The sequence below is a fragment of the Ambystoma mexicanum genome, chromosome 9, assembly GCF_040938575.1.
Source record: "Ambystoma mexicanum isolate Mex_15411 chromosome 9, UKY_AmexF1_1, whole genome shotgun sequence".
NCBI lineage: Eukaryota > Metazoa > Chordata > Amphibia > Caudata > Ambystomatidae > Ambystoma > Ambystoma mexicanum.
The window spans coordinates 1330266481-1330290497 of NC_090931.1; the positions used below are offsets into that span (position 1 = coordinate 1330266481).

At 46.5% G+C, this 24017-nt stretch overlaps 1 protein-coding gene across 5 annotated transcripts in view; it reads right to left on the reverse strand.

Moving 5' to 3' along the window:
• Positions 1-24017, reverse strand: part of GLI2 (GLI family zinc finger 2) — a 1147062-nt gene that overhangs the window by 253757 nt on the left and 869288 nt on the right. Inside the window, exon 1 of one of the 5 annotated variants that reach the window (XM_069616741.1) lies at positions 111-691. The exons of the other annotated variants lie outside the window; for them this stretch is intronic. The gene's annotated coding sequence lies outside the window, so the exon portion shown is untranslated. Of the gene's footprint in view, positions 1-110; positions 692-24017 lie in introns of those variants that run through there. 5 annotated transcript variants of the gene reach the window in all.

A 24017-nucleotide genomic window follows, 5' to 3' on the forward strand; every position in this document is an offset into this window, starting at 1 on the left:
CCTGGCTGCCTGCAGGACGCGTGCAGATTGCTGCGTCGCAGTAAGCGCATTAAGCTGCCGGGCTACCCCATCGGCAAGCACCATAACACAAGGCTCCATATGCAGCTTACCTGGCACCCCTGGGATCTCCTGCACCCGAGCCTCAGGGGTTGGGGTCCGGGATTGGGGCCCGTCCTCGGGGGGCCAACATCGCCGTCTTGGCCTCCATCAGCCTCGGCGCCACCGTCCGGGGTCCCGGTGTGCAGCGGGGTCTGAGGAGCTGAAGGAGGTGCGGACCTGTGCCGTGGAGGAACTCCGGGAAAGTTCGGCAGCTGAGGGTCCCTCTCGCCGCCTCGCGCTCCGGGGAGGGGGCTGGTCGGATCCCGGGTGGCGGGGGCGGTAGGTCGGAGGGGAAGCCCCGGCTACGGCGCCTCGGCACCAGGAGGGCAGTGTGGCTGCGGAGGGCTTGTCGGAGGCCGGCTCACAAAGTTCCCCTCCGATTACCGCTTGGCCGAGGGCTGGGGGATGGGCGGCCGCTGCATCTGTTGCTCCCCCTCCTCCCCCCTGGAATTTGCATGCAATTTTCCTGCTTCACTTGCTGCCGCCTCCGCCCCTCCTAATTCCGAGGGATGAGGGAAGGGGCGTTGGTGGTGGAGGCTCAAAGTTTGTCTTCGACTCCTAGTAGCAAGGGGAGAGGGGCGAGCTGTCTCAGCGGTCGCCTTTGCCACTCAGAAGTTCCATGTGTCCCTTTACCGCCCTCCTCCCCCCAAAGAGGGGGGGCTGGGAACCCACCAGGGCACTTTCTTTCAGTAGGAGTCTATACTCGCCTGCACAAACCATTACACATCAAGGGGTGTTTGTTAATGACCCTCCTCCCCCGCGCCGCCACCCTCTTCTCGCCTAAGAATGGAGGGGGTGGGGGGCGGCTCCGTTTGTAGTAAGGGAATGTGAGGGTCGGGTTGAGGGTTCACGAGCCCCAGCCAAAAAGCGCCCAGGAGATGTGCTCTGCAGTGCCCCTTGCACGTATTCAACCAGCTGACCCCCACCTTGGCCGTTCAGACCCCACGCCTCTATACCATACCCCCTGCTTTCCAAACACTAGATGAAACCAGCACCCACCCTTGCAGGCACGAAGGACACCAGGAACCCCCCATGTGCGGCTGCTCTCAGACGAAAAGGACCATTCACAGCGCCGGGGCAAAGACTGCGCGGAATCCACGCTGCTGCTGTAGCAGCCGGGCGCAAAGAGCACTGTCTGCCACCCCCACCCCCCCGGCCCATGACTCTGCTTCAACTCTCCACGTAAGCACGGATTCCATAGGCGTAAGGACCGGGCCGGTCGGCCGTCTGCCCGTAAATGTCTCACGCTGCAACACGCCTCTTATATACGCCTCAGTACTCTATTGCAATAACGACCGTAGAACTTTCACCCCGGACTGTCACCTTCCATCGCTTCATTATCATCGCTTTGATGAACAACACTAGTACCATTGGAATCAGTAGTCATAGCAGCTACTGTGCCAGCGCTTAGAAGCGTGGAGGAATCCGCCATTGGGCGCTATACAAAACCAGATATATTATTGCCACATTGTCACTAGGTCCTATCTGACCTGAGTCTGGAGGGGGCTGCGACTCCCCCTCGGAAGCAGTCCTCGTTAGCTCACGGTGTGCGCCCCGTTCACCCCCTGCGCTGTGCACTAAACAGGATACTAGGCAGCCCCTCAAAAGAACCCCCGCCCACCCTTGAACCTGCGGCCCAATGCCAAGGAGGCTATTTACAACCTGGACGAAATTGTCCCCGGCGGGGACATCACTGGGATTTCCCGTGACCAGAGAGCACGATGGCGTTGCGCTAGTTTGCCAAGAACGATGTGTTTTAATGTATTCAGCCCTGAAACAGTTTGCGGAACGCATGCCCTCTACGTGGAGGGGCCCCGCCGGCAAGTTTTGGAAGAGCTGGTTCTCTTTGGAGACTGGTTATGAAGACCCTGTGCGTGCAAACACCAACGCGTATGTTATTGCCCCCCCCCCACTCCCCGCCCCATCTGCCTGTCATGCGTTCTCCAAATTGCCACTCAGTTCTGTGTCGTGGCGCAGAGAGTTCAACCAGCGCAGCGCAGCGAGCTGCCAGTGCCAAGCATTGTGTATAGTTGCCCTGAGGCCCAATGCGCCGCTGGCCAGCCAGCCATGTGCCACCATCGCCACCGTGCTGGCCACGCGACGCAGACACTAATCGTGCCCTTCGTTTGGTTGTGCTTAATCATTGAAAACACGACTACCCGGATTTTATCGCGAGGCTTTCAAGGTAGATGTAATATTACCAAACTCCCGGGCACCCTTTTCTCTATAACTCCGGAGAAAGAAAGTCAGAGTCTGGCCTGGACACAAGATGTTACCCACCACAGCGTTGTTTAGTAGACAGGGGTTTGCAACCTGTTATTCTTCAGATGTTTTGGACTGTGAACCCCTTCACCCCCAACCATTGACTCTGCTGTGTAGAACTGATGGGAGTTGTAGTCCCACGCATGTGGAGAGACAAAGGTTGCAAACCCCTGGTCTTGGGACCCACTCCTTTCTATGAGGCCTGCTAGCCTGTCCCTGCAAAGCACGTCACGTGTATAGACCCGATGGCATCTTCGGAAAAGTCAGCCAGCCATTACACTAAGCTATGGATGCTTCCGTGTCAAACGAGGCTCACCTGCCCCTTGTTCGCTTTGTGCTTAACCGGCTATTGTAACCACACGCTAACTGCAGCTTCGTCTCTGTGGTGTAATCAGTCCTTAATTTACAAGAAAATAAGTGCCAGGGCTCAAATATTTTCTTGCATGGTGCCACCACCCACTGTTGTTCCATTTTAGTGTCACATGGCTGCCCCATACAGTGCCAACATATTTGGGGGAAAGCTCCACCTGGGGAGGAAGGATGGCTCAGGGGCAACACGTTTGTGTTGGAAGCAAGACAATGCAATGCAACACAGGTTCGAATCTCGATCCAACTTAGAAACCACCCGCTGGGATTAAGAGCACCATACATTAACAATAAAATAAAACTCCCAATGGTTCATTGAGGGTGAAATCAACATGACATATTAGTTATGTCTTGCATCAAATACATGTTTAAGGTTTTCTTTAAACACATATGCCTATGGGTGTCAAGTGGAGCATGTAAACCACCTAAGCACAGGAAACCCGAGAACACATGCTTTCTTCTGATGGTAAATTGATAGACAAATGTAGGGAAAATCATGACTCAACTGATGTAAAACACTGCAGCAAGACCGCCTTTCATAGGATGGCAGTCATGACTGGTTGCGGCTGCTGGCTGCTGATTGCAATGGTGTTGTCAACCCCCCCTGAAGGTTATTGCAGTAGAGCATTTGCAGCAATGTCGTGCAGGCTGAGTGGCGCAGTCTGCGGACATTGCCAGCACCAGTGCCCAGGATTGTCATCTTACATCTCATTGTTTTTCATGACAATGGATAAATAGTCCTGCCCTGTCAACCTGGCCCATCAGGTTTGTGAATAACAATACAATGAGCCAGCCCAGGATGTAGAGACCCTGGCCACCCGCCCCCCACAAATTAAGCACTGGGTGTAATCAGGTGCAGCTTAAAAAGGCAGACTTGTGTAAAAATGGGGCCAGGATGTTGCACAGAGCAAGCCCCTCATCTTCCCCATGGTCTGACCTTCTTCTCCAGTTCCCACCTATCCGGTAGCATTATGGAAGAGACCACTTTTAAACATTGTCTCCTCTCTGTATTGGATACCCTCCGCTCTGGGCATTATTCAGCCGGGTACAATCTCAATCCTTCTTTTGATGTCTGTTTTATGAGCTCTGTATTGTTGGAAGGTGTGATCTCAGGAGGTCTTCCTGCCCACCTGCTCCAAGTACATTTAGTCCATGTAATCTGCTCTTGTAAACCTGCCGCCTGCAGTACCTATGTCAATGTAGCACTCTCTAGTGAGCACTCGTTGTGAGTCCATGTACAGGGGGCCCGCTCCCATTCAGTTGATCCCCAAACTCTTTGCTTTTCAGACCCCCCACAGGTGGATCTGGCATGTGCGTTTCATCCAAGATGCTAACATGCTCAGTAAGTAACGACAATCCCTCCATTTGTGCCCCTGCATTTAGAACATGGGGTACAGCCTGTGTGGGAAAATACTTATTTGTATTCCCGCCTGTTTTAAAAAAATAACTTTAGGGCAAATGAAAGACCGGAAGAGAATTGTGTCTTATTCTCAGAGACACAGGTTTTTATTCTAGCTGCAGCTAACTCACATGGCCGTACAATCTTCCATGTGAACCACCTGCCCTCTCATTATCTGCCTGTGTCTGCTCTCCCCCATTCACAAGGAGAGCATTTATACATTTTACAATTAGTGAAGTCTTACAACGGTCTTTGAGCCTGGCTAAATCTGCCATCCGGCCAGGGTGTCAACTTACTCTCTGGCAGCTGTTCCTTGGCTATATAACATGCTAAACTTGTTCTGTAAGTACAAGTGAGCAGCTGAATCCATACATAGGTATTCCATGTTGCTGCAAGCTCAGGAATCTAAATCAAGACATTTTTGCAGTTTTCTGTTTTAGAGAATCTATGTCAAAACCAGCTTCCAAAGACTACAATATTTAATAAACAGCTCACAGTTGATCTTTTCTTCACATGGTTCTCTAAAACAGAGATTTGATTGGCCATGTCTATATCTACCATTTCTCTAATCATGTTTTCTTGCATAATAAAAGCATTTGAGGTGGATTTTGGAGTTACTTGTGGTCTGAGATATGAAGGCATTGGAGTCATAACTTATTATACTAAACAAGGATTGTGCTACATATATTTCCAGTAATAACCTACACACCTAATCTAAAAACATTAAGGGGCTGATTCATGGAATTATGTGTGCCGAAAAACGGGCTTTGTGCGCCATTCTGCTCGCAAATCCCCATTTGTGAAACAGGGATTTGCGGGCAGAATGGCGCACAAAGCCCGTTTTTCGGCGCACATAATTCGATGAATCAGCCCCTTAGTTTCACAATACTGCAGGCACAACCCATTGGCACGCTTTTAAAAAATATTTCTTCTCTGCACAAATACTGTCTGGGATGAAATAGCTATACATGTGGTTTTGGCATGGCTTATAATGGAGCAAAGTGAAACAGCAAAGCTAAATTCCATCAAGACAGTTTTTATGGAGCCAAATTGCCCATTGGAGTGTCTCTTTTCACCCCTAGTTAGTCTTCAACGGTGGCCTTGCCCATTCGGTAGTTCTTCCTTACAGGAAGGTAATTCTTTTTCTCCATTTGCAGATCTGCTTCCAGCATCCTGGATATTGTGATTCCTCTGTTGATTCAAAATTGTCTTTTGAAGAACAGCAACAATGCAAATGGAAGGGGTACATTTTTAGTACCCGACAGATCAGATAATGGTGTGGTTAGAAGAAGCATAAAGCTTGCATTTATGCATACAAACATGGATCTAAAACTAGCAGTCACAATATGTTCGCTGCCATTTGAGTGGTGAGCAGTGCCTGCAATGCCCTTTTTAAAACGGGCTGCAGTTCTGGCGCTGACAAATAACTATACACCAGCCTTGATTCCGTGTCCTGTCCCCTGCCAATGGTATTTTAGAACCTGTTGGCAGAGAATAGACAAGTGCTTAGGTAACTCTTACAGTAGTTGATTAACAGCGGGTAAAACACATGTTTTGGTAGCTGGGCGCCCCACGATTACCTCAGGAGAGAACATCCAAAACCTGAATGCCAGCATTTGACATTTTATACATTGCTGTTGCTCCATACAGTATAAGGTAGGCCAAATCGGGGTAAATAGTCCTCTATGTATTTTTAACAATGTTCGCTGCAGTACTGTTCTATCTCGCAAATGCTTCTGGTTATTTGCTAAACATACATACCATCACTAACATACTATTACTAACATATTTCTAATTGAAAGGGAGGAAACTTTAATAAACTCTGGCTGCAATGCTTCAAAAGAAATTCAGGTAGCTAAATCATGCTTTTTTTTCTTCTTTTGGTCTTCCTCACAATCACCAATGTTACAGGACACACATACTAAACTACACAACCATGGCTGATCTTAAGTTTTAGTGTTACTCCCCACTTGTAGTGAGCAACCCTACACATTCCTACTGCACCTACATAAGATGGGCCGTGAGCATAGAACAGCTTTAAAGGTAAGTACATATGTGAAGATATCCATTTTTTCTCATCTTACATTTCTTAGCCAATAACCATCTACATATTTATTAGAGAGAAGGGGGGTTAACCTGGATACCTTGCATCTGTTAGTTTCAAGAAATAGATTTTCCACACAGTTATTTCTCGTTTTGGGCTCAGTTGCAAGAGAGTTTTTTTTTTTTGGTCTTGTTAGATTCAAAACACCTTTAATAGGTACAGTCAGGGCTCTTATGTCCCCATGTGGTCAGCCGACACGTGTTTCGACCCGTAGGTCCTTTTTCAAGGCTATGTAGTGTGGTTTGGTGCCCCCTATGGAGTCCTGGTTAGGTATATTGCATGTGTTCCTGTGTTTACAGTTGGCTCCTGTTGGGCCCCTGGAGTCTCTGATTCTCCGTGAAATGGTGTCCTGCTATTTCATTCAATAAAATATCTATTGCATGTGACACAAACAATGTAACTTGGTGTCTTAATATTATGGCATCGGCTTGTTTCGTAGAAAGGGCTGATGCTGCTACACCCCGTAAACAGTTCGGAAGTGCGTTTTGCCAATGTGTCCAATGCAGAAGAAACATATGAACACAGTCTGTTTCCCCACCCCTTGCTGTTGAGTTAGTACAGATAATGCACAGCTTTGCTTTTCAAGCAAAAACATCATAAATCAGGCGTGCCTAAAAACAGGTTAATTACATAAAACAGATATTAAAACATTTGCTTGCAGGGAACCCCTTGCTGGATATGTGTTATTAGCAGAGCTGGAAGAGCTATTATTTCTTCTTACAATTCCCCAGCCTTCCCACTTTCATTCGCTGCCTCTGTCAGCTCCTCCCACTTTATGACATATCTAAACTGTCCTGTATTCTGCATTGGTGCCATATATCTGCTGGCAGAATACATGAAAACAACAGATCTGTATCTCCCAATGTGAGTGGACCTGTTTTAAATACCTGGTCTGACTGGGTGTACCACTGTTCTGGATTTTGACTTATATTTGGATAATCTTTGGTAAAATACAGTAATTCCACCCGGTTCCAAGGGACATGAATCTGGTGAGTCGGGTTCTCAGCCTGGCTATATCTGCACTCCGGCCAGGGCGTCGACTTACTTCCTCGCAGCTGTTCCTCGGCTATATAACATACTAAACTTGTTCTGTAAGTACACGTGGGCAGCTGAATACATGCATAGGTATTCCATGTTGCTGCAAGCTCAGGATTTCTAAAGGAAGAGGCTGTTACAGTAATCCAGTCTGGAAAGAATCAGAGCTTGGGAGACAGTGAGTTTTTGAGGGAAGGAGAGGAAAGGTAGAGTACCTCTAAGGAGGTGAAGTAAAAAGTTAGATTTTTTGGAGACATCAGAGATGTGTGCGGAGAAGGAAAGTGTAGAGTCAAAGATAACCCCAAGGTTCTTAGCCACGCAAGAGGGGGTGGGAGGAGTGCCAAGGGAGGCCGGCCAGAGAGTGATAGGAAAGGATGCAGATGATGTACCAATAAGGAGGATCTCAATCTTGTTGGCATTTAGACATAGATCATTGGCGGCACACCAATTTTGAATGGCGATTAGACAATCAGAGATGAGGGAAGGAGAGGAGGAGGCTGAAGCAAGCCTGAAAGTTAGTTGAGTGTCATCAGCATAGCACTGGAAAGTTGAGCAGAACATTGAGATGCAGTAAGCGAGAGTTGCCAGGTATTGGTTGAAAAGCCAGGGCGAGAGGATAGACGATAATCCTTGAAGATTTGTTCATGCAATAGCCACTCAGAAAAGACAATGATAACAAGAATTAAGAAATGTTCGTACTCGGGTAGATTGTTCTATTTATAATTTAAACAAGCATAAGGGTCAATAGAGTTATAAAAACAAGTTAATTGCACATAAGACATATCTACCCAAGACAAAAGAGGTTTTTGTAATCTTTTAGCACACTGCACATTTATACCACCGAAGGTACAAACAAATTCGATATCAGCGAGAACTTCAATACATACATTTGGAAAATTATATATTAGCATTTATGAGTTTTATACTCAGGCTACAAATCTATACCACCGAATGTATAGATATTGGAGAAAACTTGGATACATTGGACAATTATGTAATGATACTAGCATTAATGACTTTAATACTCAAACTACACATCTATACCACCAAAGCCACAAACAAACTGAATGTCGGCGAAAACTTGAATACATCACTTTGGACAATTATATTATGATACTAGCATTAATGTGTTTAATACTTGTGATTTTTTGGTAAATGTTTACTATGTCCCTGAAAAGATGTACTCTGATAGTTTCGACAGTTGTCTGTTTTTTATGGATTTACAGGGTGATCTTGTGATTCATTTTCACAGATTGTTTTCCCAGGTTGCTATTTCTCATGTGATCAAAAAACTGAAACCATCTAGAGCACCTCGCCCAGGTGGGCCATGTAACAAAGTTTTTAACTCTTGTATGTTATAGTTCTTGATATCTTTAAGCAGTGGTCTTCTAACATTTTTGGCTTTGGCCCCCTCGTGGGAATATTTGGGCAGGCCAGGCCCCCCAAAAATGCCAAATGAACAGTATGTACAAATGGCTATGAACTATTGCGCCCATCGCTGCATCCTACTCCCAGTATAGTCCCTGGGCTCCCCCACCTGCTCCCATCACAGTTGTTGGGTACCCTCATCCCACTCCTACCCAGTCCCTGGGCTCCCGCCACCCCATTGCAGACCCTGGGATCTCCCAGTGCTCCCGCCCATCTTGCACCCACCACAGTCCCTGGGATCCCCTCACCCTGTTCCCAAAACAGTCCGAGGGCCAGTGGGAGCTGGTGAATTTTTTAAGTGGAGGGGCATAAATATTTCCCATAAAAATGCCATTGCGACCGAGCGCAGTGAGGGAGCGCTAACCAATCAAGGGAGGCTCGGGGGATTTTCCCCCTGTGAATTTCTTTTAAATAATGGGTTAAAATGTTGCACTTTAGAGCATACTTTAACATAAAACGGGTAAAAAGCCAAACAGTTTGCAATTGGCACTGAGGGGCCAAGGGGGAAAGCATGATATTTTTGACTGGACATCTATGATAGATATCCAGTAAAAAAAAAAAATACCATCCCTGTCCACTGGGCTCCACAGCGCCTCAGAAGGAGAGCTGATTTTGAGTAGGGGTATTGTGCAACAAAGGCATTTTAAAATGCCTTTGTTGTACAACCTTTTTTGCCCCCTCTTCCCTGCACTTGCCAAAATAAGCTCAACGGACCAAAAAAACACACACACACATCCACACAACATTCTGTCATTCTTACAAGCACCCATCACCATACACTCACTCATAACACAAGCAAAGACACATCCATGCACATATTTAAATAAAAAATAAAGGAACATAAACATACCTTCTGCAGGGGCCTGCACGTGGGTGCTGAAATGCTCCAGGTTGCTCTCTCACATACAGACATGCAGTGCCCCAGCCAGCATTTCCAATGAACCATGCAAGGCTGGCAAAGCAAAACACCCCCAGCCTTGCATGGCTCACTGAGCATGTGTGGCTGGGGAACTGAACTGTCAAAGGGAAACAGTGTTTCCCTTTGACAGTTCAGCCAGCCCAGGACCACTCCCTCAGCTGGAAAAAGCAGCTGAGGGAGTGCTCAGTGTTTTACTGGGCTGGCTCCTCTCCTCCTCCGTAATGGATGACGGGGCCACTGGGTAGATGCCCCATCGCCCATTATGGATGAACCGCCAGGCTCGGTCTGGCCTATGGGGCAATAGGGCAATGGCGTACCAAAAATACAAAATGCTAGTTGTGGACCAGTCAAAATGGTCCACCTTTTTGGCCAATGTGGAATGAGTTACTTCACTATGCAGCTAGTAGTTTTGACCATTGTTGCTAAATAAATATTCTTTAAATATCACAATTTGCTTACATTTTAACAAAAAACACCCCAGTGGATACTATTCAAACAGTCTGTGACTAAAGGAATGAATATCCATTTGCAACTGCGCGACGCTTTTTCATTGTGCCTGAGACAGTTTTATGGTCCAGTCTGACAATGCGGGCCACCCCTGCCCATTTCCTCTAATCTAAAAAACCTTATTTATTTTTTTTTTTTTTACAATTCATGCTGGGCTCTCCCGACCCCCCTGGGATGTGGCCACACCCCCTGGGGCGATGCACCCCACAGTTTGAAGACCTCTGTCTTAAGGTGCGCCAACTGAGGTCAACTTGGACTGTGTTTTATATGAATATCCAAAATTGATCTAGAGATTCCCGTGTGAGTTACCAACCCACTGCCCTCTGTGATGCCACTGGCAAGGTTCTTTGCTCTTCTCTTTGCAAATGAGTTGCAAAATTGGTCACAAAGTAGAAGTATTATTCTAATTTATCATACAGATTCTTAGAACGTGTTGTAGTACCCTGGCCAATATGTTAAAGTATCCAGCTGGCCCTGCCAGTAAGTAATCATTATATGCATAGGTACCTTATTTCTAGGCTGCATTTGACAAGGTCAGTGGAGCCACACACTGTGCTAAATATTCTGACTGCGGTACACCACCAGGCCGTTTGAAACTTTTCATAATGTTGCAGTCTAATAGATGCCAGAGAATCACTATCCTTTCCTATCTCAACCACTACTGAATTGAAACAGGGATATGTTTTGTTCTCAGTCTTAATTAATTTCTATTTAGCAGATTTTGGTTCTCATCTCCACAAGGTATGGAACATTCCTCCCAAATTGGGTGTTTATGAGTATTTGTGGATAGCATATGCAGATGACTTGATCATGATGGATCAGACCAGAATTGGCCTTTAACGTAGTCTTGAGGTCACTTGCCATTATGCATTGCAAATTAATAGGACAAAGTCATATGTCATTCCATTTCCAAGGACGCTGTCTTGGGAGATACATTTTGGTTAATGTATGGCATCTTCACTAAGTGGTCAATCCTGATCTAATACACGCCACTATACAATCACACCACACAAATCTGAGAAAGAAACACTTGGCTTGATAAAAACTCAAATTTATTTACATTAATTAAAGATGGACCCCAAGATGTAAGTAGGAGAAGTCACCACAACACTACACAATCACAAAAAGCTTGTCCACAAAAATGAAATAACCAGCAAGCTTGAATCACTCTATTTCTCACACACAAACATCCATCTGCATAATCAAATCTCTATATGTTTAATTCTGAGTAGCAATTGGCATTCTAGACGTAATGTTCCATTTTATCACCCACTGTGTTCACATTCATTACATCCAAAACATTTCCAAATGACACATAAAGTACAATTACAAATGATACAGAGAACCTGGCATTCCCATTAATACCAGCAAGTTATAGAATTAGAGAACTGTTTAATGTCTCACATTTCCCAGGTAAATATGATGTTGTGTGTTATTATTATATATGTGTAGCCTAACGTAAGGTTTTAATGAATTGCATCACAATTGTGCAAGGATTTGACCAGGGAAGCAATGCAATTAGTTCAGAATGCACAGAGATTTTGTTAAATGACACACATGTCTCTCCCATCTCACATTACTAATAGAGTGCCGCTGTGCAGGTAACAAAATGTGGGGTATGTGAGATTTATATTTGCATAATTTGTATGGGATTAGAAATTACATAATGAAACTTGCTCCCACTTCTCACTCCTCATTAAATAGCTATGGCCTTCCTAGAACACACATTATCAAGCAGATCTTCATTAAAATATGGTACCGACATTTTCATATCAAAGCTTAATGTTAACTATTCCTGTGAAAACCCTTTGGCTACAATGTAATGAGATCATGGGGTTATAATTTACAAAGACTTGTGCACAGACTGCATTAAATGCTATCTGTAGCACTATGCACACAGCTCAAAAAAGGTATTCTGGGTTGTATTGAAATTAGATCTCAATTGATTTTAAATGAAGTGAAAATGCACTGTACATTTCTACATTTAGTCAATGTGTTTTGATATCATCTTCCTAAACCACCCATTTCTGGGATTCAACAGAACAAAAAAAATTGTTGGCTAAAGAGCAGATATAATTTAATTTGGGAAATTCTTATAATAACTTTGGATTCGTCTTCAGAGGCACGTGAGCCATCAGAGACCCTATCAGATTGAACCACTCTATGACAGCAATGCCTCTCCTGATCTGCTTTGATGAAGTTTAGACTGCCTCTGACACCTTCTCTACAGGTCCCCCTGTGGACAAGACTCATCTCTTAGAACATGAATGTCCCCACCTGCAGCCCTTAACTTGGCATCTGTCATTAATCCACCCATGCAATAGGAACAGGTGATGTTTCTTCCTTCAGCATTTTCCAGAGTCATAATCTTATCTCCTCTGTGATCCCACTAAACAAAGTGTTACATATTCCCATGCTTATGTCACTTTTCAGTTGACTTGATATCTCTATTGGCCTGCCTCGTAGTCAGACATTCCTATTGAGAATATCCCCCAATCTTCATTGGAGTATTATCATGCCTGTATTTGCGACTAGGTGCAGCCACAATCTGCTCTTAATACTTTAAAAGCATATTTGTTTTTATTCCATAATTCACAGTAGTAACCTGCTAAATTAATGATATATGGATTGCTGTACTCTGTCATCAGAGATACACACCTGGGTAGGCAAAATACATGTACTTCATGTTTATTCCCAATTTTTTTAACCTTAATTATTTTAATAATTGTTACTAATCATAGAAATTTGGCATCACGTTACGGAAGGCAGTATCATTTTCGATAATCACCGGGTCCCATGCATGTAACGTGTATGGTTTCAATGTTATGAGCCAAAATGTAAAATGTAATATTTGAATCATGTCCTGTATTTTCCCTATGAACAACATCTTGCACTTCAGCACAACTCATGTGAACAAATCTATATAATGAGGTCAGTGAAAGATTGATTCGAAAAAATTAGATAACAGGCCTGCTTTGTTCTCCTGCATTAGCTTAAGAGATGGTGTTCTTTATTGACAGGCAGGGTTCAAAGGAGCCACTTGTAATGGGAAAAGTTCCTTGTGAAGCCTGAACAATAAAACAACCAGGTTCAGACCAGCAGATGCCAATCTCCAGCGACACTGCAAACATCAAGATATTGGAATTTTAAGTTATTTTTTCTAAGAGTCCCCTGGAAAATACTCTCAAGGATAGGGGCTGGTTGGCTCCTATGTGAAATTCATGAACTTGAAGTCAGCACAATATCAGGCTGGAAAGAACACAATAGTAATTCACGCTAATACAAGAGAAGCACTTTTAAAAAAACATATTTTCGCTATAGGACATGTATAATCCATCGTGTTTTTATACATTTTTTGATCAATAATCTGACAGTTGTTGGGAGAAGAAATAAAACATTACAGTAAAAGGACTGTGAATGAAACAATTATTAATTTTCTTCACTTGATATACAGTAGGGCAACTGCATATGTGCTTGTTTACTAGCATTTCACAATATCCTACCACTTGACTTTTGTCATTCAAAAAAGCATTTTTGTAACACAGGCCATATTCTCTGGTTAGCAGAAGTGTGGTTTTGGCACATTTGGAACCTTGGTCCTTTTGAATGTACAATTGCAGTGCGGCAGGCACAGTTACCCATGATTACAGCGATTGTTTTTTACCTTGGCACGTTTCAGCATTTCCTGCTGTCAATTGAAAGTTATTCAAAGTCAGTCTTTCGTGCAAAATGTACTCAAGTCCCAATTTTGTTCTTGAGATGGTTTAGTTTGCGGTACTATCCATACCATGTGTTGAGTGCTGTCTCTAATGTGTGCACAAGACTACCTGTGTCCCAGAAGTGTACCCTATTCTTAACAATGGAAGAAATAAAAGTGAAACAGGAAAAGGCACCATTCTGGCAGCTCTCACTTTGAATTCACACAGTCTTCATTTTCCTTTGATTATCCCCACAGTCTCTTGACAAGTCCTGCTTTTGGTGTTTGGACGGCCAATGACTCTGCGAAGTTAACAGAATGAAATATCTTGGGTTTAAGATAAATAATGTGTATTTAAGGATCAGGTTTGATGATGTTTAAACAGAGTTTGCTTATGCTAACTTTCATTAGGAAATGTTAATGTCAATACAGTGGCTTTTTAAATCTGCATTTAATCAAGTTATATATGCAGACGATTTGACCCACTTTGTTATATGGCTCAAACTTGGCTGTTTATATTTCTGAGTGATCACTGAATTTTATTGAAGGTAAAATCTGGAAGACTATTCTAGGATTACCAATGTCAGTGCATGTCCAGGCTATAAGAACCACATTAGGCTTGGCATAGATGCATGCAAGATTCGTGTTAAGATGATTACATTTGTTAGCCAAGATACGACCAGTGGAACCCAATAGCCCAGGTTAATACTGTCATAGTTAGCATCCACAATCTTTACATTTTGGAATTCTGTAGAGGTTGAGAAGATCTTATGAGTAGTGTACATTATTGCCTCATGATGATCATAGTTAAACTCTTTACGATCTCAAGAAAAAGATTTGATGTCAGGTTTGAAACCTAAATTATTCTTATCGTAAAACTAAACATCTATAAAATGAAAATACTAAACATTTTCTTGAGTGATATGTTATACAGCCCCACATAAAGACATTTCAGAATCAGGCGTACACAAGATTATTTATGTATGTTTGTTTAAACTTATTTTAAACAAATCAGATACTAGCATTATGTCTATAATTGCATGAGAAGAGATGGGGCCTCATTACGACCCTTGCGGAAATGGAAAAATGATGGCGGAAATGCAATACCGCCATCGAACACCGCTCGTTGCGATCATGACCCGTCACCGTAAAGTACGATGCCATTAGCGACACCGCAGTGAACGGCAACGCTAACTGCACCAAGTACGCGCACGCGCGCCTTGCAAAACCGGAATCACCGCCATGGCGCAACGGTACGCGAATTCTGACCCTAGCGGACATGTACTGAACGCCATCAAGCACGTCGTAAAGTACCATTCCGCCATGGCGAGAAATACGGCAACGCGAACCAACCGTAAATGGCCCACTGAGTGCCTGTACTCCACTCCCTGGCCTCATTGCACAACTCCTGGCAGGCGCAATGTACTCACACTATGCAACCAGTGAAATCCACAATTCACCCATGCATGCCAACGTAGAAAAGCATGCAGGGGCTCAAAGCGCCCCGTGAGTGGGCATCCATGTACGGCATGTCACCATAGCCGTACTGACGCAGCACAGGCATGTGAAGGTACAACACATCAAAATGAAAATCAAGAACACATGACACAAAACAACAGTAGTCCCCCATCGCTTGCCACCAGCGCAAGGCAACATCCAAAACAGCATCCTGAGGGGGATTGCACCAGCCCTGTACTCATGCCAGTAAACAAACCAACCATCAGCAGAAGCATGTACCACACAAGTCGGCAGAGTGACTGAGCAGCCAGGCTCATCCCAAGAGGGGCCGATGGGAGCTGCAGGGCACAGATGGCATCAATACAGAAGCTATTCCAATGGACATGACCCCAGTCCCCCTCCAACAAACGCACGCAAACACAGTCACCTGTGACCAGCCACATTCTGAACAACCCATCATTCCACCAATCGACCTGGCTGACAGGCACCAGTCGGCCAAAAGCCAATCCCCCGCCCCTGAACAGCACATCATGTAAACAGTCACAATGGCAGCCTCTATCCGTGACCATACTGTGCTACGTAGGCAAACGCGGCCAGTACTGTACCACACAACTCAACTCAGAAGGCGGAACACAATGCAGATCATCACGCAATACATACCGCCACAAAGCGAAAATCGCCACATCACCTGCAAAGAACAACGCAACACGACAAATATCGGAATACAATTTAAATGCACATCCAAATGACAAAGGCCCCACAGCAATTTGCAAAATACCACCAAAACAACCATCATCACCGAGGGCTGCATCTGCAATAATTGACCGGCTTCCACTTGTGTGACGCCCTGTACCATCATGGCACACAGGGCTTACATCAACGTTCCAAAAGGCAACATGGAAGCGGCAAGAACCGCAGGTCCGTCCCATGAGGCAGGCACTAGTCGAGCTGAAAGGCCGAAATGTTGCACCTAGCCACCAGTACAGCGTAAGGGCATGTGGCCCATTGGCGATCGTCCCATATGATCGAAATGGTGCTCCACTGATTCACCCGAAGCTGCAGGAGTCGAGAGTAAAAACCATCTGGAGGAGTGGCGTAGAGATGGCATCTGCAATAGGGCAGGAGATACCTGTCACCCAAAAGAAACACAAATCAACCGATTGCATTACGGGACTCATGATGCATTACAATCTTCATTCAACACACCAAATCCACACCCATATGCATGCTAGCCCACTCCAAAGGAATATACACACCCCTAAATCAGTATCGAATCACAACGAAACCAATCGAGCTAAATACACCATTGGCAACGTCGGTTACTGTGCATGCGTCCGTCAAGATAGAACCCATGACATGGGATTAGTAACGTGCCTAGACACAAGTGTATGAAGGCGCGTCGAGACAGGGAGGATCCGACAAGGGCAGATAGACGTATGTCCCACTATGGCAGCCTTGCATCACATAACGCAGGGGAAGGGGAGTGAACCAAAAAACCCATGTACATGGCAGACCCTAAACGGATTCATCAGTCCATGCATCCACACATCATTCCCTCATCCCGCAATGAAAACGCATGAATATTCACTCACATAATATGTGAAACTTCCATCGCGTCTGTGCGTAATGCAGTCCGCAAAAACCACTGTGCCCCTGGCCGGATCTGTAGTGTTGTGAAGCAAGATGGATTTGGGAACGTCCTGCCTTATCGTCCACTACGCTATTGCGCATCCCATTCAATTCATATCATTCATTGCCTGCTCGTTATGGGCCATGTCCCAAGGACATTCTACAATAGAACGTTACATTTCCAGCCAGACCTGTGGGCGTATCCTCGCCGCTACTTCAAAACCCAAAATGCTGGCCTTCGAATTCCTCACTTGCAACATTACGTCGAAAAGGCTTCTGTGAACGCTTGCATTCACAATTACATCAATGTAGTGCGGCTGTGTGTCATGATGCTAACTGGCTGCAATCACAAATGGGACGCCACGCCCGTCGGTGAATTACGTTACTGTGCTGCATGAGGGTCGGCCATCGATCGAGCCCTACATACCACTGACTCTTCACAGGTATGTAAGCGGCTGCAATCATAGCATGTGTAACAATGGGAGCATAGCATGAAGATCAGTCAAAGTACATCACACTGCCATCGGGATTAGATACATGATTCAAATCCCAAGATGCCATGCGGCCAAATGCAGCCTTACGTGCGGGACGTGCTCGACCAGAAGGGATTGCATCTGCCACAGATTCATTCAATCAGCACAGGTGGAGGCCATACAGGCCGACAGCACATATATTGCAGACCCAAACCCCTCCCACAACCACTCCCACTCCAAAATGCTACCGGCAGGACTAGCGATGTTGGGCCTGGGGTACCAGATAGCACTGCAAGTGCTACAACTACAAGAAGACGACGAACAACAACAGGTACAACAACCGGGCGCACAGGGGAGACGGAGGAGAAGGAGGAGGAGGAGGGCAAGGCAGGGTCAGCAAGGCCCACAAGCACTGCCACTACCACCACGCAGGCGGCCCGCAATCCCACGCCTCCGAGCCGATCCGTTCAACCTCACTGCTGAGCAGATCCACACCCTCTACCGTTTGGACCGGGACACCATAATCGCCATTGTGGACATGACACATGCTGACCTCGTGAGCATGATAGATAGCCCAACCGCCATCCCACCCCTACTGAAGGTGGTGTCTGCACTCCACTTCCTGGCCACAGGCACCTACCAGCACACAGTGGGACAGTTGCATGGCATTTCACAGCCACTGTTCTCACGGACACTCTTCCAAGTGCACGATGCCCTCCTGAAGCACGCCGACGACCACATCACACTACCACGCACGTACCAGGAGATTACCAACGCTAAAGTGGGATTCCATGCACTTGGCGGCATCCCGGGTTGCATTGGTGCCATCGACTGCACCCATGTTGAATTGGTTGTCCCACATGCCATGGAGGTCCAGTACCGCAACCGGAAACAATTTCATTCAATCAATGTGCAAATGGTGTGTGACTCCAACAAGATATTTACGCATTGTTGTGCCAGATTTCCAGGATCTACCCATGATTCTATGGTCCTGAGGAACACAAGAATACCACGCTACATGGAGCGACACGCAGGGCACAGATCCTGGCTACTCGGTGAGTCTCATTCCATGCATGACATCGTGGCCCATTTGATGCGTCAATGACCTTGCAGGGGGGGGGGGGGCTACTTAGCACTATCATTCCACTGACACCCTTTATTCGTCTCATACAGGTGATGCCGGGTATCCACTGAAGAGATGGCTCCTTACACCAATCCGGAACCCACAGGACGAGCATGAGGAGGACTACAACCATGCCCACTCACGTACCCGTGTGGTCATTGAACAGGCATTCGGCCTACTGAAGGCTCGTTTCCGCAGCCTCAGCAGGTCTGGCGGGGCACTCATATACAGCCATGAGAAGGTTTCTAAGATGGTCATGGCATGTGTCATGCTGCACAACATGTGCATACGTAGGAATGTGCCCATGCCCCCTGACGCTGTACTGCATGCACCTGAAGATGATGATGATGATGAGGGTGGGGATGTGGAGGCACCTCAAGGAGTCCATGAGGCACAGGATGCACGTGCAATCCGACAGAGCATCATAGATGCATGCTTCTAGCAACCACGCATGGTGCCTATTACACGGAAAGGGGACCTGTGGCACTGTGTGTGTGTAGTACAGGCACATTGTGGACTGTACGCCTATGAAGGCCTCGTACGCAAATATCAATGTCCACACATGTCATTGGATGATAATGAGGTGCTGTATTGTTAATGTGATTTGATTTATACACCCTATGGACCCGCCACCCAGTGAAGCCCAACACACCCCCTCCACCCTACTACCTCCCCCCCCAACACCAGTGTCCAAATATGCATGCTGTCCGTGGGTAGACGCTATTGCAAGCCCCCTCTACGGGTATCAGGGGCACCCCTGCCCGTGGAGCGCAGGTTCCTGCCAGATCTGCATTGGGGGCTGCCCTGGACGGAACTTGCCACGGATGATGTCTCTGCCTGCTCGCGTCCATGCATGTCTCTGAGGGTTTGTGAGAGCTCCGAGAGCACACGGCGCACAGCAGCAAGTTCAGCACAAACGTCTTTGGACGTCGCATGCAGTTCCCCCCTCAGGCTCTCGGTGCTTTTCTCCATTTGTGCTCTCAGGCTCTCGGTGCTTCTCTCCATTTCTCCCCTGAGGCTCTCACTACTTTTCTCTATTTGTGCCCTGAGTGTCTCGGTGGATGTTTCCATGGCTGCCCTGGAACCCCCGCATTCATTTGCATGGTCCTTGAGTAGCGTGGACGCTTCCTGCTGTTGCTCGATCAGCAGGTCGAGGGACTGTTGCCTCTGCTGGGCCATGGACATTTGCGGTGGTGTGACAGGGGGGCTGCTCAACACATGTTGCCTTGGCACAGGACTTGTGGGGGTTGGCCAGTCGTCGTCTTCAGGGTGCCCCTGCGTGGTTTCGTCATGGTGTAGGGGATGGAACATGCAGGGGGATTGGGAAAGGTCATGGATGGTACCTACGTCGCCAGCACTGTTTTCCGTGTCGGAGCATGCTGGCATGACAGCTGTGTCACCTATGGTGCTGCTACCACCAGAGGCAGTGCCATCAGATACGTTCTTTGGGGGGACCTGTGGTGCTGGGGTTGTGGACTTGCTGGCTGCTGGGGTGCCTGTTGCAGTCCCCTCCAGTGTGCTGCCACTTGATTCCTGCTGCTGCCGTGTCTTGATCCTTGCACCTGAGGTGGAGGCTCTTGGGACGTTGGTCCTGGCCCTCTTTGCAGGCGTGCTGGTAGGGGTGTCCTGCAGCTCGTCGTTGGTATCGGACCCTGTGGTGGAGTAAAGAGGGGCGAGCGTTAGTTATGGGTCTGTCGGATTTGGAATGGCAACGTATCAAATGCATTGGGGTGGTACATGAGGCTGATTTGGGACTGGGCCTTGGAGGTGGTCTCATTTTCGTGTGGATTGAGGATGCATTCATTTGGCTGCCTGCAGTTAGGGGGTGCATGCTGCACATGTAGGGGTTGTTTATGGCTTCTTGATTGATTTGTTTGTTCATTCTGACTTTTAGAGGGCGCTGTCAGGGCAAAGTATGTATTGCACTATGGGGTCACATGGTACTGCACATGTTCGTGGTTTGTGGATTTCGCATTGTTTCTCTTGGCCAACCTACCTGATTCTCCGGATGTCGGCACTCCTTTCTCCATCCCTCCGACTCCCTCTATGCTCTCCATTCCTATGGTGGAGGCGCAGATTTCCTCCCAGGGGGTCAACTTGATGGGCGACTCTGAACCCCCCCCGGTAGCTGTGGCGATGTTCCTGTTCGCAGAAAGTATGCTGCGTACGCGGATCCGCAGGTCGTCCCACCGCTTGCGACATTGCTGTGGCGTGCGGGGTGTTGTCCCCACCGCACTTACGCGCTGTGCCACCAGGGCCCATATGGCCTTCTTGTTGGCAAGGGCCGTCCTGGTCATTTGACTGGAGAAGACGACGGCGGAATTTTCCTGTAGGGTCTCGGTGAGCACGGTCAGTTCCTCTCGGGAGAAGTGTACCTGCCGCTTGCGGTCACACGCTTTCTTGGCTACCTTTCCCATATTTATTTTTTTAACTGGGGTTGCTAACGGGTTGGGATGTGTGTCAGGGTCGGATTTTTTATGGTTGTGTTGGGATTCGGATTTTATAGTTGTGCGGCGTGCTGTTTCCCGTTCCGGCCACATGCTTTTACTTCCGTTTCCGTATATTTACGGTGGCTGTAATTTGCGGTGCACGCTCGTTACGGTGACCGCTCATTACGGTGACCGCTAAGATGGGTGGCGGTATTGCACCTGGTGCAGCGTACGGCGGCGGTAAGGGCCGTTTTGGGGTCATTTCCGCCATCGCAGCCTTTCGGATTCCGCCATGGCGTAATGCTCGTGCCCGATGGGTCGTGATTGGCCGCACTTTGCTCCTTCGTGCAATGGCGGAAACGCTATTTACGCTGTTACGGTCCGGTCAGTCACTTTCCGCCAGGGTCGTAATGAGGCCCATGGTGTGTTGTTTTTGTATAGGGAAAGATACTGCTGAAGCTCTTATACTTATGCTGTCCTGTTTTACATGAATTTAGGAAATCCTATTATGAAATATGCGTACATAATTCCGAAGCCATTGAAAATAAGGATTGCTGGTTTCGTTAGATGTATGTATTAAACAGATGTTATTTATTTTAGTTGTGGGCTTTTGTAATCATATATTTTAATAGTGTTTGTGTGTTCTCAATTATAAATGAATGAAATTGTAATAGTTTACTTTACTGTTCATTCAAACATTAATTGTGTACGATTTGATTAAAATCAAGTGCACAGTAAAATAATAAAGTAAATAAATAGTGTCATTTAAATGTTTTTACTAACACGGCCGTTGATGGTGACAGCAAAATAAAATCTGTGCGCAAATAAAACACATAAAATCTGATTATTACTCCCAGCTACTTATCAGCCACAAAGGCACGGGAGTCTGCTAAGGGCTCTCACTAGACTCTCCAAACTGCAATTGTTACAGCCATCCACCGTTCGTCTTCAAACCGCTAATTTCCCTATGAATTACTTTCAGAGCCCAACAAGAGCCAGACTGCCCTAGGGACAGCCACTACAAACACGACAAGGACCCCACTTGGGGATCGCAGCATTGCTTACATGGTAAGAGGACCACCCTCCTCTCCACCATCTTATCCTACCACTCGCCCCTTCCTGCCCCTCTTGCTAACCTCTCTCTTTCTCTCTCCCCCTTTTTCGTTTTCTTTTCCAACTATTATAATAATCCAACCATGAATGGAATGTACAATCATGTAATGCTTTTAATCTGTAACCACCACCTCACATCACCCACCACATTAAATCAATGTAATTAAACATGCTTGTCACAAAATGTCATTTATCACACATCACCTTGCACTCTTGAATATTGTTCAGCCTTGAGAAAGACCCTCTGGGTCGAAACACGTGTCGGCTGACCGAGCTAGTGCACAAATGCCAGAACTCACCATTGTATTGAGAAGAACCGCTCCAAATACCATTAATAAAAGCGAACCTGTATCGCACTAACTACTGTGTTAGAAGGATTATTTATCCCGAAATTTGAAGAAAGATAACCAGGAGCAAACCCACTTCTCCTACGCACCAAATTGGGGTCCAGGCTAAACCCCAAACCACTCCTGTGATCTTGCGACACCAGAACAGTCCTCCAACCCATAATAGAAGTGGCGCTCAGCACGGGCAGGTTCTAATTCTAGAGCCAACCCAGACCCTCCCTTGAAACACATAACATTGTTGGATCAAGCTTGGAACCAAAGTGGAAGTTGTACAGGCTTTATAATCTTATACTTATTACACTTTGAGAAACCCCTAATGAAGCCAACCATGTCATTGAGAACTTACTTTTTTTAGTCAAGTTTCCAGTAGCAATAAGTCTGAGGGTTCTCTTGGATAGTCATTTTGCCACTCCCATCCATCCCCTTGAAGAAGAACCCAACACTCTCCTTGGTGAGTAGAGGGGGAACAACTGTCCACGTGCCATATTTTGAATCCCACAGCAAAGGTGGGAGCCTGAGCAGCGGCATGCCTTTTAAAGCAGTGGGAACTAGATCTAATGGTTGAAGCCAACAGCGCTGGAGCTAGGACACGTGTTGTTCAGGACTTTGCGATTTGATGACTTTGTCGGGTTAAAAAAACTGTCTGAAAATCACGAGCAATGCAAGGTAACCAAAAGCTACATGTAGAGATGATTCAAGGAGAGCTTCATTTTATCATATTTGACTGCACTCATCTCCCCCAAAAAGACTTTAATCGCTCATTTAAGAAATAACTGGAAAAATCTGCAGTGCTGATATGGCGAGCATGAATACCGCTATGGCTACTGGTAGCGCCCTTTCCCACTTGAAGAACTGTAATAATCTTTCAATTTCTGCACCATGAGCTTGCATTGAGTGGATCACTGCCTGTGATCTGCTTAAGCGTGAGAGACAATTTCTCCATGGAGAGGAATCCCGCAATACTGATGCAGCAGCCATGCAGCCTTCTTCCGACATCACCTGTGACCTGCTTCTGTTTGGGAAAACGTTGTTCTATGTGGATGACACCCCAACTGCTGATGCAGCAACTGCTTCAGACATTGCCTCCTTCCTCTTTCTCTTTGAGGGAACTTGGCTCTCTGGAGATTAAGGATGTATATGGTTTGGCCGTGGCACAATTGTTTGTGGCCGAATTGTGTGTGGTAATTCACAAAGCCAATTTTGCCGTGGCAAAATCAGGCCAAACTGATACCCCACACCTACCCCCATGCACTCCCCAACCCACCCCCTACTTACCTTTTGGCATCCGCTCATCTTCTGACCCTGCAGCGTTGGATCTGTCCCTCCTATGCGGGTTGGATCTGACACCACAGGGTCTGCTTTTTTTCTTTTTTCTTCCTGTCCCCTGGCTCCAAAAATCTGGAAGCGGGGACACCCCCGCTACCCGCAAAGGCCATCACTACCAAACATGGGGGGCGGGGAACACACCCGCAAACCCAGCTCCCCATGTTTGGTAGTGATTACCCAAATTGAACGTTTCCACACGATCGATTGGTACTGGCCGAATTCAGCCAGATTTACCATACGGTCAATTGGAAACGGTCAATTTGGGTAATACCAAGATTAATACCCCAATTTTGAAGCAGCAGG